Source organism: Canis aureus, chromosome 14, assembly GCF_053574225.1.
Source record: "Canis aureus isolate CA01 chromosome 14, VMU_Caureus_v.1.0, whole genome shotgun sequence".
Taxonomy (NCBI): domain Eukaryota; kingdom Metazoa; phylum Chordata; class Mammalia; order Carnivora; family Canidae; genus Canis; species Canis aureus.
This window is the reverse complement of record NC_135624.1, coordinates 32,825,532-32,831,531: the sequence shown is the minus strand read 5'-3', so window position 1 is coordinate 32,831,531 and position 6,000 is coordinate 32,825,532. Positions and strand designations below refer to the sequence as shown.

Sequence of the window (6,000 nt, the reverse complement as noted above, 5' to 3'; positions counted from 1 at the left end):
TGAGGGAAAGGGTAGGCAGCTTCCTCCATAGCTTTGAATTCGACTCTGTATCTTTGGCAGGTAGCAAACCATAGGTGCTCAATAAATGCTTGTTGAAAGCCAAGGCAGAGGAGGAAAGGGAAAACAGATTTATGGGAGTGGGTAAAAGACTACTGGATCCGGGAGGGTGTTCAAAGAGAGGGTGGCTCTAGGGGAGGCAAAGTTTTCGTTCATGACCTTAATCCTAGTGTCTAGGAGAGTGCCTGGACCTAGTGGGTGCTTGATCTAGGTGTGGAACGAACGACCTCAGTATGGACTTCTCCTGTGTTTGGGGAAACAGAGACTCGGTCTCCTCTTATGCTGAGCTCCTGAGGGGGAGGACTTTGCCTCCTCAGTCCTTTTCCCAGTGGCTGAGCACAGAGGCTGGCTCATCGCAGTGGCTCAATAAATATTTGTGGAATGACAGGATAAGTAAATGTCAGGGCCTATGGAGGCAAAAGGGATGCAGGGAGCCAGGTCCCTTGCCTTGAGCGGAGCATGGGCCCCTGGAGGGAACAGGTTTATCATCAGCCAGAAGAGGGAGGCGGGGAAGGGCACGGGATCCTGCCAGTACAAATCCTGGCAGGGGCCTGGGGACAGTGACAGGGTCTTCCTTTACTTATAAAGTGATGCTCCTCTAGTGCAGTGGTTCTCACCTGGCCGCACGTCACAGTCACAGCCACCTGTGGAGCTTTTAAAACACCCCAATCCCTTGTCTGCATTCCCCAAGGTTCTGATAAAACTGGCCTAGGATGGAGCCCTGATATGCACCTTTTCTCTTCCTTTTTTTTTTCTTTTTCTTCTTCTTTTTTTTTTTAAGTTCCTCTGGGGATTCTAATATGCAGTGTGGGTTGAGACCGCGGAGGCAATCTTTAAAACAAAAACAAGGCAGAAGCGGAGCAGGATAGCTGAGGGTGGGAAGGGTGCTCGGGACAAGTTCTGAGAAGCAGGAGAGGAAGAGGGGTGAGGATCCTCCCAGCCGGGGGCTCCCTCCGGAGGAGGGGAGTCAGGCCGCTGGGAGGGAAAGGAGGCCCCCCCCACCCCGGACTGGTGGTGGGCTTAGGACCGGGTGCCCAGAAGATCCATGGGGTGAACAAGATGGAGAGATTCCCCGGGAAGGAGGGTTTCAGCGGAGAGATGATGCAACAGGGAAGGGGCACGGAGCGAGCATCTCCGGGGGGAGGGGGGCTGCTGGGTGGGCGGTGGGCGGTGTGGGGGGGAACCCAAGGACGCAGGCAGTTACAGGGGGCTGGGGTGGGGAGCTCAGGTCTCCAGACCTGGAGGAAGTGCGGAGTCGCGCACAAGGGATGTCAGGGCGTGGCGCGGCGGCCCTCGAGAAACTCCGCGGCCCGGAGATGTCATCGGGCCCCACGGAGACACGTGCACGGGCGCGAGCACACGGACGCACCCCGGGGGCGGGGTGGGGGGCACCCGCGCCCACCGCGGCCCCGGCCTTCCGGGCGAGGGCGAGGGCGAGGGCGAGGGCGAGGGCGAGGGCGAGGGCGGAGGGGGCCCCGGCCCGCAGGCCCCTCCCCGCCGCGCCCCTGCAGAGGCTTGCGCAACAGGCGGCGGCCCCGGCGGGCGCCCTCCGCGCTCTGCCCCTGCCGGGCGGGCGAGGGCGGGGAGGGGGAGCGGGAGGGGTGTGTCCCCGCGGTGTGCGGGCGCCGGGGGCGGGGCGGGGCGGGGCGGGCGCGGGGGCGGGGCCGCGGCGCCTATAAAGCCGCCGGCCGCCGGGGCATAAACAAACCTCGCCTGGCCCCGCGCCGCCGCCTCGGAGCGCGCCCCGCCTCGCCCCAGCCCGGCCCCGGCCCCGGCCCCGCTCGCCCGCCCGTCCTCCCGGCGCCTTCGGTAAGCGCGGCCCCGCCGGCCCCCGGGCAGGGAGGAGTCGCTTTCCACCGCCCGTGGGTGCCGCTGCAGCCTCTGGACCGCCCTCTGTGGCCCTCGGAGCTGCAAGTGCGGGGCGACCCTGCGGCGGGCGCGACGAGGGGCTTTGGGGCGCGGCCGGAGTGCAGCGGGCGGGGGCGGGTGGGCTCAAGCGAGGAAGCGCAGGTCCCCGCTCACCTTTCCGCAGCCGGGAAAGTGGGATCCGGGGAGAGGGGTGCAGAGCCGGCGGGGGAACACCTCCAGCGCGCTTCCCAGCGCCACCCCTGGAGTCACAGCTGGCGCCTGGGGCCCGAGAGCGCCTGGAAGCGGGAGCCCCGCGGAGGGCCCGGGAGAGCGCGCGCGCGTGTGTGTGCGCGTGTGTGTGCGCGTGTGTGTGCGCGTGTGTGTGCGTGTGTGCACGCGCGTGTCGGGGTCGGGTGTATCCCCGGCGGCGCGGGGTGTGTGGGGAAGGCGGGCGTGAGCGCGCGTGTGTAGAAAGGAGCTGGGCAGGAGAGCGCGGCGAGCTGAGGCTGGAGAAAGGCGCGTGGGTGTGTCCGCTTCCCACCCCCAGCGATGTGCATCTCAGGGGCGGGGGCCGCTTCAGCCTGGAAGCCGGGGTGGGGTGTGTGTGTGTGTGTGTGTGTGTGTGTAAGGGGGAGGGTCCCAGCGCGCGTGCCACCCGCGCGCGCCCCTGCGCAGGGTGCGCCCCCCGAGTGGCCCGGTCCCCAGGGGTCGCGCGGGCAAGTGCCGGCCCAGCGCTGGCCCCCGCCGCGAGTGGCGTCATTCTGGCCTCCGCCCACCTCCCCCGCTCGCCGGTCTCCCTGCCTGCGGGGCCCGCCTCTCCTGCCCTCCCCGGGGAACAGCAGCTGGAATTGCTGCGCCCAGCCCGGGCCCTCCGCCGTCTCCGATTCAGCCCCCGGCGGCGGGGTGGGGAGTGGAGGGCCGCGGTGGGGGGGGGGGGACGCGCGGGCACCAACGCTGTCACTTTACGGGCTGAAGCTGGGATTTAGTGGATCTGCGCCTTAACCGCCCCCTCCCCCCCAGCCACTCTCCCGTCTGTCGCCTCTGCTGTCAGATGTCCCTGTGGGTCAGGGGCAGCACCGGGGCTGTGGCTGGGGAGGGGGAGGTGCCTGGCAGCCAGTGTGTGTGTGTGTGGGGGGGGATCTGGTTAGGGGACGTTCAGGCTCAGGTCTTCTTCACCGTTGGGCCGGGACTTCAGTTTCTTTGCTTCCTTTAAGTTACTGGGAAAAGGTTGAAGCCGGGAAGCCAGTGCAGCCCCTGGCGGCACAGGGGAGCCCTAGTCTCTTCCTAATGTCCACTGGCCGTGCTTCCCGTTCTCAGCCACCTCAAATGAACCAAATATTGAAATATAAACGGTGCTCCTGCTGTGAAAATGCGATTTGAAAGCAACCCCGCCAGCCCCGCCTGCTGTACCGAAATTCTGAGTCTTTACTGACTTTGGCAAATGTGAATTGAAATAAGCAAGGTGCAGAGAGTGCAAACCCAAGCCTCTGCCTTTGGGGGTTCACCAGCTCAGGGAAGAAATGCAGGCGAAGGTGGTGAGTGCTGGTGTGGGGCTCGGGGTGAGGGCCGAGGGGTGGGGGGTAGGGGATGTAGTGATGATGGGGAACAGTGGCCTGGTGTAAGCCGTGAAACCCAGGGTGTCCCCTGACCTGTGACCTCTTAGTTTTGTGGGATCTTGTCCCCCACAAGAGGGTGAGAAAGAAGGCTTTGCTTGCCTCACCCCGTTACCTGGTACCTGGCCCAGGGCCTGACACTTGAGAGGAGTTAAACACATGCATTGAATGAATGGAAATGGAAAGGCTCCTTCCCTCTGCCCCCCATTACCCTATAATCTCTTGAGTGGAGTTGACTGGTGGTCAACTGGGTGGTGTGTTTGATTTGGCTTTCCAGGGAGACCTTCCAGCACCTTTTGTGGGGTCTTCTCACCCCATAGGGGGATCCCCTGGATCAGCAAGCAAATCCAGGATTATTAGCAATTGGTCTGATCACTTGGAATAGAATTAAAAACTCACAGAAGTTCTGAATGCACCTTCTTACCCATTTTACGGATGGAAACTGAGTCCCAGAGACAGGGTGTGACTTGCCAAGGCTGAGCCAGAGCTGGAACTTGGCCCTCCAGACCCCTCTGGTTGGCATTGAAGGTGGTTAAGGGGCTTCTTGGTCTTGACTCTTGCCTCCTGACCGTGGCTTTGAGAAGGGCAAACACACATTGGCTCTTCGCTGAGTTTCTCAGTGAGGCCACTTTCCAGGCAGGACGTGGTGACTATTTAGGGTCAATGAGGTGTTCTTGAGAACTTAGCAGGGTCAGTCCAGTAAGCCAGGGCTGTAGGCCTGCTGAGGGGTGGTTGGCTGGACTCTGGCTGCCCTCACCAGGTTGGAGCTTAGATCCCAACAGAGCGGGGGCTCCCCACCGGGCTCGCTGAACCTGTCCTGGCCTGAGCTTGCCCTGGCATGGATGGGGAAGAAAGATCTCATTGTGTGTTTTCTTGGTGGCCTGAAGCTGCAGTTCTTCCTTGAGACCCAACTCCAGAAAATCTCATCCAAGGCGTGACTCAAAGTCCCTGTGCCTCAGAAAGGAAGCCAGGGTGATGAGTCAGCATGTAAGACTCTGGCGGGCAGGAGGCCTGACTCAGGCTGGGAGGGGGCAGGGAGGGGCAGGACACCCTCCCTCCTAGTCAGCTGCTGCATCCCCCGCCCCCTGTCATCCTGGCCAGAGCTCTGCCAGAGTTGTGTTGGCTCCATTGGATAGATGGGAAAAACGAGGCCGAGAGAGTTGAAGAGACTTGCTCGTGGCTGTGTGGCTAAAGATGGGAGAGCCAGGCTCTGAAACCCGAGAGTCAGACACCCAAGCCTTTGTTCCTTTTCCTGATAGCAGTTTGGGGTGACTGGACGAAGCTAGAATGAAAAGCCCAGAGAGGCGATCGGGGGTGCCGTGCCTCAGTTTCCTCTCTAGTAAAGTGAGAATAACAGACACTGGTTCACAGGGACATGCAAATATTAACTGAGTTAATTCCTGCAAAGAGCGGAGAACAGTGCCTGGCACGTGGGAACACCGCCTAGGTGTTTGCTGTCAATGATTCCCACGAATTGCATTTCTCAAGGCATTCCCTTGGCAGTCGGTGTCACGGACTTCTGTCCTAAGTGTGCGCATGCCGGTGAAAGCTCCTGCCAGCGCTGGGCTCCAGTTTTGCTTCTTGAAGTTCTTCCAAAAAGCTAAGCCTGTGCAGACCGCCTAAAAACGTAATGAGAACCTTGTCTGAAATGCAGGTTTCCAGCCCCAGGAGGTCTGGGATGGGGGAACCTGGGAATCTGTACCATTTCTGAGCTTTCTGGGGTGGATCAGGGCATATAGAGTTGAGGTCATCCTCTCTAGATTGATGGGGGAGAGGGAAAGGACAGGAGAGGCCAGAGTAGCCCATACTCCTATGTTACCAGAACCTGGTGCTCTGTAAGCGGCTCTTCCATGGCTAAGATGCCTTGTGGTTTCAGAGCATCACTTCCTGCAGTGGAGATAGGAGACCTTCTTGCCATTTCCCAGCTCAGAAAACTGAGGCATGGGCAGGTGACTTGCTTGTCTAGAATCAAGTGAATGGGGTCCTGTTCCAGGTGAGCCACCCTGGACCTTTCCCTCTAGTGTCAACCTTTGAGGCCTCCCAGACCCTTTTGGACCTGTCTTTGAAGCAAGAACTAGGTTTTCTGGATTTGTTTCATGCCGCCCTTCTACCTCCCTGGCCCCAGTCTGGTCCCAGGCCTGCCATTCTATTTTCTCTTTCCGTCTGGAGACAAGAGATGGATGGAAGGCAGAGTCTGCTGCGGAGCCGGAGGTGAGTTTCCTAACACCCTCTTGGCCTCTTGCCCGGCCAGCCCAGGCTTGTTGGAGTTGGTGTCCTGAGGGATGAGATGTGCTCCCCTCATGGAGATTCGGGGCAGGCTCTGTATCTAGGCTTCCCCAGTCCAATGGTGTTCCTCCAGCTGAGGTGGTGGGAGGTGAAGCTCGTTCGCATCTGGGGTTCATCTTTTATTTTACAGTTTTTCTCCTCTTAAATCTGTGGCGACCTCAGTCCAAGGGTGAATTTTATACCTCCGTGCAGCTCT

The 6,000-nt window shown here is 60.6% G+C and overlaps 1 protein-coding gene across 3 annotated transcripts in view; it reads left to right on the top strand.

Annotated features, from left to right (window-relative positions):
• The first annotated feature begins 1,763 nt into the window (after positions 1–1,763).
• The window catches only part of NDRG1 (N-myc downstream regulated 1), a 56,394-nt gene continuing 52,157 nt past the window's right edge, over positions 1,764–6,000 (top strand). For 2 of the 3 annotated variants that reach the window (XM_077847320.1, XM_077847321.1), the window contains exon 1: positions 1,764–1,866. The gene's annotated coding sequence lies outside the window, so the exon portion shown is untranslated. The remainder of the gene's footprint in view (positions 1,867–6,000) is intronic. The other variant, XM_077847322.1, reaches the window with a different exon arrangement.